This window comes from Suncus etruscus, chromosome 5, assembly GCF_024139225.1.
Source record: "Suncus etruscus isolate mSunEtr1 chromosome 5, mSunEtr1.pri.cur, whole genome shotgun sequence".
Lineage (NCBI taxonomy): Eukaryota > Metazoa > Chordata > Mammalia > Eulipotyphla > Soricidae > Suncus > Suncus etruscus.
In genome coordinates this window covers 21085661-21094509 of record NC_064852.1, presented here as the reverse complement: position 1 = coordinate 21094509, position 8849 = coordinate 21085661, and positions in this window count along the sequence as shown.

Genomic DNA, 8849 nt, shown 5'->3' with positions numbered 1-8849 from the left:
GCGGCCCGAGCGGTCGGTGGCCGCGCGCCCTTTGCTGCTGCCTCTCTGGTCGGCGCGCCGGAAGTGCATCACATGAAGGGCGCCCGGAGCAGGACGGGAAATGTAGTTCGCGAAGGCCGCCGCACCCGGAAGTGCTCACTGGGATCCCGATGTGGAGTCACGTGGCGCCCGAGGCAGGACGGGAAATGTAGTTCTCAAAGGCCGCCGCGCCGGAAGTGTCTTATAGGGCGCCCGGAGCACGACGGAAAATGTAGTTCTCCGAGGAGGCGTCTCGCCCTGGGGTCGTCGCGCCGGAAGTGCGTCATGAATGTGCCTGATGCAGGCCGGGACTTGTAGTTCTATGGCTGCTCCTCCCGTGCACCCCGGGTCGGAATGAGGGGCTGAGCGCGGAAGGCTCAGCAGGGAACCCCGGCCTTCCGCGAGCCCCTCGGGTTCAGCGCGCGCCCACCCACCCACTCGGAGGCCTCCAGAGGGCGAAAGCGAGCTGCGGTTCCGCAGGCGGGCGGGAGGCCGCGGGGAGCTCCAGGCTGTTGCCAGGGGGCGCCTGGGGATGCTGAACGCTGCAAACCTGGGGGTGCCCTATGAGTGCGTGCTGGCTTCACTGCCTCGGCACCGTTCGAGAAGGGGCGTGGGGAGACACTGAGGCGCCCTTACAAAGCTGCCCCGCAGCCCCTGCACGCTGCTATCGCGGGGAGCCTCTGAACCCCTTGTTCAGCCAAAACCCGAAATTCTTTCGCACTAGGATGCCGGGATCCTGGCCTCGGTGACAGTGTCTGGGGCTGGAAGCCTGAGCCCCGATGGAGCCTTGGCTCAAATCCTCGGGGGCCAGAAGGCTGGCCCCAGGTCACCCACATACTGGCTCTTGGTGCTGAGTGGGTGCATGTTCCTCGCCTGCGCTGTGCTCCCTCCTGACTCAGCTTTCCTCCTCCTTCCCCTGATGCACTTAGTCCCAGGCCCTCCCCGTCTGCAGAAACTGGTTTCTGGGAAGGTTATTCGGAGGCCCTGCCGAGGACCTCCACCCCCTGGTACCCTGAGCTCCGACTGACCACAGCCTGGACAGGTCTCACCCACCCTTGAAGAACCGAGGTCTGCAGAGTCTGGGCAAGAGACCAATTAATCACCCCCAGTGAGGACGCATCAGTTAAGGGTTTCTACTAACCGGAAAGGATTCATCACCAGCTTCCTCCCGATGACATGTGCATTTCCCTAAATTTCCCCAGCTGCTGACTTAACCGAATCATCTCCCAGCTCTGCCCATCCTGGCTCATGAATATTCTAGCGCCAGGATTAGCTTCTTAAAAGGACAGATTCATTATTTCATTTTCAAGTTGGCTGTCATGAATAATTATCCTCCGGGTTTCCAAATAATGCTAAGGCAGTAACTGTCCTTCCAGAGACAGTGCCAGGGCCAATCAGGGTTGTTTCCTGTCCAGAGCTGGGCATGATGCCAGCCTTCATGCTATGTCCCGTGCATCACACACTGCTGGGGAAGGCAGGAATGCACTGCCTCCTTCTTCTCTGGGCACCCCCAAACACTGTAACCTAGGCCTGGTGTCGGGCCATGTACCAGCTGTGAGCCAGGTGTGTGGGGGTTGACATCAAAGCCAGGTGCCAAGCCCAAGCCCTGGCATTGTGAGGCTCAGCCAGCTCCAGACTCTGCCTCATGTTGAATATCTGTGAAATGGGAGACCCAGCTCCCACTGGCTCCCTCTGGTCACCTTCTAAACCTCTTTTACTCCAGAGCACAGTAGTGAGCCTGCCAGCAGCTCCCACAACACCCCCAGTTTTTTATTCCCCTTCACACGGTCACAGAGGCCATCATAAGGGGCCAGCAGGATGAATGGTAGCCCCCTTGTGCCCAGAGAGCTTGTCCACAGATACATCTGCAAGGTGCAATGTGGGCAACGCCCCCATCTTCCACTGCTGGCCTCTGCTGACCTGCTCCAGGTCTACAGTATCTGCCCTGCAGACTGGGCCTCAGGCCCTGCCTGCATTTCCAGCTTCTCACCTGCAGCCCTCCAGCTCCAGCCCACACAGGGACAGCACCCCACTGCCCCACCACAAATGAACACAAGCCCCCAGCCTCCACTGGGCTTCCACAACAGGCTGGGGATGGGGTAGAGTGAGAGCACAGGTGTTTACCTTGCACGCAACAACCTGGGTTCAATCCCCAGCATCCCATAGGGTCCCATAAGCCTGCCAGGAATGATTCCAAGCACAGAAGCAGGAGTAACATCTGGAGCCAACTGTGGCTCAAAAACAAAACAAAAAATGAAACAGTCTGGGACCACCAGAGAGGAGAAGGCAGTCCCCCTCTGCATAGTTAAAAGATGCAACACCTGTGACACCCGCACTCTCCCCACAACACACCAAATCCATCCTTCAGCGCCCTCCCTGGTCATGGAGACTGAAGGGGTTGGGAGCACTTCTCAGTTCTTTGGGCCGGCTCTGCCCTGGCCACTGTATGCCTGCACATCTCCCTGTAAGCAGGGATCTCCTCAGATACTCAGGCGAAGAAGCCACTTTCTGGGAGGGAGGCACTATGTGCCTGGATGATTCAATACCATGGGGTGGGTAGTGGGGACACTGGGCACAGCAGACACTCCTACCTCCCGGGGCCAGTGCTAGAGCAGGGCCTCTCGTGCTGGCTATTCCCCCCACCCCACTCTCATGGGCACCACAGAAGGAGTAAGATCACCGCAGAGAGGTGCACCTTTGCAGGGCACTATGTAGATCTCGGGATACAGTGCCCTGGGGACTCCCGAGTTCCTGCTGCTCCTGGGATCAGGGGTCTTGTCCTGGGAGGCCTTCCTGCCCCAGGTTGCTGGGGTTGGATTTTTTGGGGGGGTCACACCAGGCGGCACTCAGGTTCTTCCTGGCTCTGCACTCAGACATTGCTCCTGGGAGGCACTAGGGACCATATGGGATGCCGGGATTCGAACCACTGTCTGTCCTGGGTCAACTGCAACTGCGTGCAAGGCAAATGCCCTACCGCTGTGCTATCTCTCCGGCCCCTGGGGTTGGGTTTTATATTTCGCGATTCATCCCACGCTATGCAGTGCCAGGGCTTGCACCTGGGCCTCCTACGTGCAAAACCTCTGCCCAGCTTTGCCCTGTGCTCGGCTTCCATCCCTTCAGAATATGGTCTTATTTATAGGATGCAGGGTGAGCGCTGGCACCTTGATGTGGGGATGGCCTCAGTGTTGTTTTTTTTTGTTTTGTTTTTGTTTTTGTTTTTAGGTCACACCCTGCAGCGCTCAGGGGTTACTCCTGGCTCTATGCTTAGAAGTCGCTCTTGGTAAGCTCAGGGGACCATATGGGATTCGAACCACCTACTGCATACAAGGCAAACGCCTTACCTCCATGCTATCTCTCCAGCCCTGGCCTCAAGTGTTTCGTGTTATCCTCCCGAACTGCTCCCTGCCCCCCCACCCCAGCCCCACAAACACGCACCCTCTGAGGTGTCCCAGGGACCTGGGTCTATGGGGGCCTCAGGGATCTGTAGTCTCTGAGCGTGATCATACCATTCCTGTAAGGGCCACTAGAGGGCGCCAAAGCCCCCGTTGCCCAATGATCCCTGGTTGGTGCCTGGTTGATGCCTGGTTGATGCAGCTGCTTTAGTTAAGGGTGTCTGCAAGAGGGAGGGAGGGAGGGAGGGAGGGAGGGAGGGAGGGAGGGAGGGAGGAAGGAAGGAAGGAAGGAAGGAAGGAAGGAAGGAAGGAAGGAAGGAAGGAAGGAAGGAAGGAAGGAAGGAAGGAAGGAAGGAAGGAAGGAAGGAAGGAAGGAAGGAAGGGAGAAGGAGGGAGGGAGGGAGGGAGGGAGGAAGAGAGGAAGGAAGGGAGGGAGGGAGGAAGGGAGGAAGGAAGGAAGGGAGGGGGAGGGAGGGAGGAAGGGAGGGAGGGGCATTATTTCTGTTCAGATATGACCAGGTGGTCTGGGCATCCTATACTGCTGCACCATAGACTTCTCCTGTGTTGAACTCCAGACCTCGCTGCCCCATGCTGCCCCCCATAGATTTCATGTACCCTGGGCATGTCCCACTACACTCTCACTGCCCTCATCCCTCCTCTTCCTGGATGATCCTGGCACCCACTGACGGAGCCTGACTCACCTCTCCTCCCAGCTGGTGGTAACAAAAAGCACAGAGTTATGAGGAGGAGCAACGTGCCAGGTAGGGGTGGCTGCTGGCCTGGGAGGGCCAGAGCCTAGGAGGGTGCGATGAAGCGTTGGGGGTAGACTCTGGGCTTCCCACTGCTGTGCTACATCCCCCAGAGATGGATCCCTGGGCAGGAAGCTCAGCACTGTTTCTGGGAACCCGGGTAGACAGTAAGCGACTTCCTTGCTGAATATTTCATGACCGACATTAATGGCTTTCTGGTGTTTTCCGTAACGAAACCGATCATGTGGCCATAGGCCAGTAAGGTTCCGGCCAGTGCCCCTGAGGCTCCCTCTGAGCCTAACCCAGCTAAGCCTTGGCCAGGGGCACCTCCTGTTCTTCCCTAGAAATAGCCCTATCACGTCAGCACAGTGTGGCTCAGGACTGAGTCTTCACAGGGTTTTTGTGAGGATCCCACAGTGCCCCCAGCCCAACCCACATGCTGCTTCAGCCTCAGCACCACATCCTTGAGCCTATGTGGCCACACTGTATGCTGGAGGGACAATCTCCCAGTCAGAGTCAGGGAGATGCCCTAAGGAGGGGTCCCCACTCAGGGGTCTGCACCCTTCTCAGATCTTGCCTGACCCCTTGCTCTGACTTCAGGGTCTATCCTCAATGAGTGCATCTATGAGGCACTGATATGCGAGATCCCACTGGCCTCCCTCCACTCCTCCACAGATGGGGAGTCTGGCACCAGGAATTAGTTTCTATTAACTGTTTTATTTTGGGGCAGTGGGGACACGTAAGGTGATGCTTAGGGCACTACATTCAGGAATTTCTCCTGCTGGGAACCACAATAGAGAGCACCCAGTGGAGAACACCCGGCAGAGAATACTCAGCAGAGAACCACAACAGAGAACACTCAGGGAAGAACACCCAGTTGAGAACCTCAGCCAAACCTTCACCCTGTGTCAACCACAGCCCATTGCTATCAGCACACACGTAGTCTTCACTGTATTTGGAGTCCTGTCTGAAGAAGGACATAAGAAGCTAATGTTTTGGTGCCAGGGCAGTGCTGAGTTCTCAGGCAGCCCCCCCCCAAGTCTACTGCCAAATTCTGAAGGAGGTGCCAGAGGGTGGCCCCCACCCCAGACAGGCTTCGTCTGACCTTCATCCATCAACTGTGCAGGGGTGGCTCCCCTGCCTCATTTCTGGGTGCCTCTTCTCTTTCTGGGATGTCAGGACACACGTTACTTGGGCCATCCAGCATCAAGACCCGACTGGCTCACAGGGTCAGTGTCCCAGTCCCCTGGTCTGCACTTGAGCACCTCCCAGTGGGTGGCACTGGCCAGGCCTGAAACCCAGGCACGGCTCTCTTTCCCTAAATAAGGGGAACAAAGATGAGTCTTCAGGCAGTAAACTTGTCCCTGCCCAGCACTGGGACCCACAGGGAGGGGGGAGGCTAGAGGGACAAGGGGATCTCCCTTCTCAGGAAGGCACCCAGGACAGGGCAACCATACAATCCAATCTGCTGGACCTGTGTTTATTAAGATGAAAAAAGTATCCATAAAGGATGTATACTTTTTTGGTTGGTTGTTTTTTGGACCATATATTGTGGTGCTCAGAGCTTACTCCTGCCTCTGCACACAAGAATCATTCCTGGCAGGCTTGGAGGACCATATGGGATGCCAAGGATCAAATTCAGGTTGACCGTGTGCAAGGCAAATGCCCTCCTCGCTGTGCTGTCGCTCTGGCCCCCTGGATGGAGACTAGTACTACAGAGAACCCCACTGCTGCATTTTTACTGCAGGAGCCGCAATTGGAGGCCCATGCCAGGGCCCATAAACATCATCTCTTCTTTGGCCGCCTCAGCAGTGCAGCCAAGTGATTAAATAAGAAATAAACGCGGCTGTCATTTCACTTAAAATCAAATCAAGGCTCATTTGTTTCCCAAATGAACCACTCGCCATGTCTGCCCATAAGTCGTGGTTGTTTGCGGGCCATTTGCAGGCGGGTATGGCGCAAGCCGTGCAGAATGGCTTGTTCTGGAAACTGCCTTTATGGAGCCGTGGCCCTGCTGGGGATCCATAAGCAGAACATGCTGTTTTAATTCAGAGTCAGAGGGAAGAGACCAGGCAGGCTGTCCAGATCTACCTGCCTCTTGGGCACAGGCAGAGGTGAGAGGTGGGCAAGGCCAGGCACCTTCAGCTGCCCTCTGTGAAGGATTTGGAGGAAGCTGATGGGGCCCCTAAAAAAAGAATTTTGTCCCAGATTGGGCCCTGATGTAAATACGGGGTCCTGAAGGAACTGTCACTGTGGATGTCCCAGTTGAGTGAGGCTCTGTGACCTCCACTGAGATTATTATGGAGGAGCCAGCAGTGGGTATCAACACACAGCACACCAGGAGGCGCTGGAGAGTAGGAGAGGCAGGATGGTCCCCCCTGGGCTGACCCGAAGATTCAACCCTTGGCACCTGAGAGGGTGACCTGGGATGGACATGAGTAGCGTGGGGGGCCTAGCCCTTGGGCCCCAATTCTATAGGTCACGCAGAGTGCTGGGTTTCCCGCAGTGGAGATTCCTTGACAGGCCAGCTGTAGACTTGGTGACAGCCAGTGACCAGCTCACTGTCCACATGGACTCCAAAGTTCCTGCTGCCTGTTGCACAGGCAACATCTAGGCAGTGATGAAGGTGGATGTTTTGAGTCATCTGGCTGGACCCTAAAGACGGAGACAGCAGGAGGCCAATCCTTGCTGATGCCCTGGAATGTGAGCTGTGGAGGATGTGAATGAACCAAAGAGCTGGGCTGGGGGGCCATCCTAGAAAACCATTCCTGGAGCCCCACCCAGCCCTGATCCCTGATCCCAGCCCCATCTCTGCCCTGCCCAGCCCAGCCCAGCACAGCCTCACTGAGCTCAACCTAGCCCAGCCCAGTCCAGCCCAGTCCAGCCCAGCTCAAAGCCACAGTCCTCACCTTCCAGGCAAGTGGGGTCTAGCAAATGGGGCCAGGCAGGGAGTTAGAACCTGCAGTGACCTGCAGCTCTTCCTGTGCGGGCCCTGCCCGTCGCAGCCCCCCAAAAAACTGTATCCTGCAACCCCAGACCCAGCCCTCCAGTCTCATCACACAGTGCCCTGTGAGGCTCCCCTATGACATCTCCCTCCTGGGCAGTCACAGAGAGAGACAGACTCAGAGACTTGGGAGCCTGGAATTTTGCGGCAGCAGGAAGGAAGAGGAGACAGAAGAGACCGGAGACAGAAGAGACTGGGCAAGGAGCCACAGCACCGCAGAGAAAGCATTTGCCTTGAATGTGATTTGATCATATCTTGGACATCCCACATGGTCCCCCCAGAGCTGGAGTGATCCCTGAGCACAGAACCAGGAGTCTACCCTGAGAACTGCTGAGTGTGGCCCCCAAAACCAAACCAAACAAAAACATGTCAAGAAATGCTAGTTTGGGGCTTTCCTCAACCGGACTGAGTAGGTGGACGGAAGGAAGGAAGGAAGGAAGGAGGTGCTGCAACCCTTAGAGGAGTCCGGGCACTAGACAGGCTGCCCTGGGGTGGCCGTTCCCAAGGCTCCATCCTGGGGACTCCCCACTCCCTTACTGGGACTCTTAGAAGCTGAAAGTCCTAGGATTTTCTGACTCCTCTCGTGAGGACCCAGGAGGGCAGAGACACTCAGGGCTGCCCCAAATATCCCGTGCAGGGAGCCCTGAGCTGCTGCAGTTTGTGCCAAAGGCAGAGCCAAGCTGTTGCTAGTGCTTGGCAGACAGTGAGGCGCGGGTGTTTGCCGACTGCAGGCGACAGCTTCCCATCCTCGAGCTCCCGGCATGCACACACACGGGAAGGCGCCCACGGCTGAGGCCCAGCCAGCAGCAGCACCCAGGAGGAGATCCTCTGCCCAGGAGGGGGGGCTAGTCCTTGCCCTGGTCTTTCCAGAGACATACCCCATTGCCTATGACCCTGCCACTCCCTTGGGAGGGAGGACCAGGTGCCAGACCCTGAGGTTAGACCAATTTGTGTTCAATATATATATATATATATATATTCATGGGCTTATCTACATACATCTTCACTCCATGCGTGCATGCATGTCTTACCTGGGTTCACATATCTACATATAAGTACATGACATGTGCTCTGTGTTAATGTATACACATCTGCACTACAGTGTGTGTGCTGAGACCTCCCAGTTTTTGTCTGCCCAGGAGGGGGGGCTAGTCCTTGCCCTGGTCTTTCCAGAGACATACCCCATTGCCTATGACCCTGCCACTCCCTTGGGAGGGAGGACCAGGTGCCAGACCCTGAGGTTAGACCAATTTGTGTTCAATATATATATATATATATATATATTCATGGGCTTATCTACATACATCTTCACTCCATGCGTGCATGCATGTCTTACCTGGGTTCACATATCTACATATAAGTACATGACATGTGCTCTGTGTTAATGTATACACATCTGCACTACAGTGTGTGTGCTGAGACCTCCCAGTTTTTGTGTGCATGTATGATACTTCATGTGCGTTAATGTGTGTACCTGTGTGTATATGAGCATAGCATGCGTTAATGTGAGCACACACGTGTGGGTAGGTACATCGTGTATTAGTATACACAGACATGTTTGAACAAATCAAGTGTTAGTGTGTTCGTGGAGACATGCACACGTGTGGTATACATCGTGTGTGTTAATATGCGCGCGTTTGTATGCGTCACATGTGGTAGTGAGTCCTCGCTGAGACCGCCCAGCGC